Genomic DNA, 2,992 nt, shown 5'->3' on the forward strand with positions numbered 1-2,992 from the left:
TAGCTTAGTCCTGTTATAAGGGACATAAGAAGTTTCCAGAACTTGGGGTAATCATGTTTGTTACAAATTAAGTATTTTTTAATGCCTTTATTTTTGTTAAGTAGTTTTTTAAGACCTCTAGTTTGATCCCTGATGTGTTGCATATTGTATTGCATTTTATTGTCGTTGCCATGGTAACATTGTTAATATCAATGAAAGTATTGCAATGGTAACATTGTTAAAATCAATGTATTATCATGATATTACTAGAAATATGTCACCACTTAGATTATGTTATTTTGTGTATGGTATAATTATATAACTACAAAATATATAAAGACATGAAAAAACAACACGTTTTCTTGGATTATTATCTCTAAAATTCGCCATGTATAACACACTTTGAATTATTGGTAATAAAGACTATGCCATAATCGTGAAGTTTTATTTTTAAATCAGTACTGCGCCATATGTAAAAGTCTGCACCATATGTTTTTGTGCCATGCACCGTTTATAAAAATGAGCCAAGTGGTGCCTTCGATCAGCATGGATTCCATGTCCAAAACCTTTGGCCAATCTGGACTCTATTGTATAAGGCCTTATGATGCATGTTAACGGCAGGGTTATCTTGGACTAGAGTAGTGTACAAAAACTCATGGCAAATTGTTCTTTTTAACCATGTTTCGGAAAAAACCCAGGTTATATGATTAGGGTATGATGATCTTGGCCTTCGTATGTTCGCATCTTCGTCTAGCTCCATTTATCCATAATTACCAAGCACATACGTTGTGCACTCAAGATAACGTGCCATTTTATTAATCAGAGTACACAAAAACGCAATGACGCTAGGTATTACACAAATTCAAACTGATATTTGAAGTGACGGCAGCTGTTTTGGGGAATTTTTTTATGATGACAACTCTTGAAAAATAATAACATTGTTTATGTTAGTTTATCAAGGTCAGTTTTGAGGTTTATCTGCACACGCTGGCTGCATTATGGCTTGACCCCACCGTGATGCCATAACGACTTAAATGGTGTTTAAATGCCATATGTGACCTGAAATAGAAGTGACAGCAATTCGCAGTCAAAACCAGACATTGGAAGACTAGAAGAAACAGAGTAAGATACAAGAGATCAGGTGCAATATCCTTAACCTTAGCGAAGAGACCTCTTGGTTCTTTAACATGCTCGGTGTAAAGCACCGATACACTGGATACAACTTTCCTGGTTTGCGATACACTGGATACAAGTTTCCTGGGTTGAACCAGTAGTGAGTACACCCTTTTCCCGTTCTAGAGTTAAAATGCAGAGCGCTAGGGAAGGTAGCTACTGGCACCATATTTTGACCTCTTTCAGTTCTACATGGCCAGGGTTTGAACCCCTGACCTTCCACACCCAAAGCGAACACTCTACCAATGCGCTATCGGGACAGTAAAAATAACAAAGCATGAGTAGTGTGTAAGTTTAATTATACATGCACTCGAAAAGCTCATTTAGCAAGTGCTAAAATAGGATTGTTTGTCATTTCAGTTTCTTTGGACCATAATGCACAGACAATCGTAACACTCGGCCATCTCCACCAATCTTCAATTTTGTTTGATACTGGCCGAGGTGTTTCGATTGAGTGCACAGACAGAATGTTATCCTGGTTAGAGCTTCCCTGGTTATATGTGCATATACATATGTGCCAATGTATTGGCCTGTCACAGGGGACCACCATTTAACGTCCCTCCTGGAGGATGATTAGTATGTTTTAGCGTTGCGCAGGTTAGTTGAACCTAGCTGCGACTGCTGGAATGACAGACAAGTGTGTTACAACTAGAACACCGATCCACCACCCTATATCACAGAGACTTGAATATATGATGCAGATCCCAACAGCTACCACTAACTTACTTGTAATAGCTGTATGTGGTCTCAGTTGGGTAAAATGGGAGGGCGTCAAGAATGATGCCCCGCCGTATCGCCATTTCACCTCAAATTTTATATCGTGTCAATCTTAAATATGTGTGATGTCTCCTAACTTATTTCCATTGTGAGACAAAGTGGATTTGTGCCTTGATATACGCATTGATCAACCTAAATTGTGCATATATGTTATATTATTTGATGTCGACTGATCCAATTCCACTTTAGTTCACTTTTATTTTTAGACATTATCAAATAGTTGCGGTTAGGGAATGGTGTAGGTTAAAGCATTCACGCATACAAAAGATTGACCACGGATGGTCAATAATGCACCAAGAGGGGTCATTCAAATGGTTGTCCAGAAATATGCCGGACAAATAGCTTGCAGGACAAACGTTGCCAGTATGGTTTCTACTATGGTGTGACAAGTGATATCCATGACTACAGGTGGACCTCCGTGAACCACCTGTCTTCGTTACACAGTGTTATTACTGGGTCACACAAATGACTGCCGTTTCAGAAATCCGGGGTATCTGTAGTACCGTACTATCACCGGTAAAAACCAGGTTAAATTTATCAGACTCCATACTAAAACTAAAGTACAAAGGTCTATCACGGATTTTCAACGCGGACTGAACTCCGATGATGTTCGTTACTATCTTTAGCCCCGTCCCTGGTGTCACTGGGCTAAACCAATTTTAATGATGAGGGCAGAAGACGTCGCTTCGTTTCCTATTCAGTAACACAGAAGCTAGATCTGACTTCCTTGGTTGCTTGGAAGTTTCGTTACCACACTAATTCGAACCAGTCCTGAAAACCTTCGATTAATATTTTTTTTGAAAAATAGTGTAATTAAAAACGGATTTATTTTTATATTCGATGGGTTCGCTCCAAATCGACACTATACCCCTTACCCCCTTCAAATTTTACAGCATTTTTTATTGTTTACATTTTTGTGAAGCTACGCCCCTGATTATGATCCAATTGCAAACAGTAAATGATCAAAAATAGTGTACGTTAACCAAAGATAATCGATTAGAATTTTCCCAAATCAAGCACACATTGGTTCCCTTTAAGAAGAGGAACCAGTAATTCCCGCGGA

The sequence above is a fragment of the Mya arenaria genome, chromosome 12, assembly GCF_026914265.1.
Source record: "Mya arenaria isolate MELC-2E11 chromosome 12, ASM2691426v1".
Lineage (NCBI taxonomy): Eukaryota > Metazoa > Mollusca > Bivalvia > Myida > Myidae > Mya > Mya arenaria.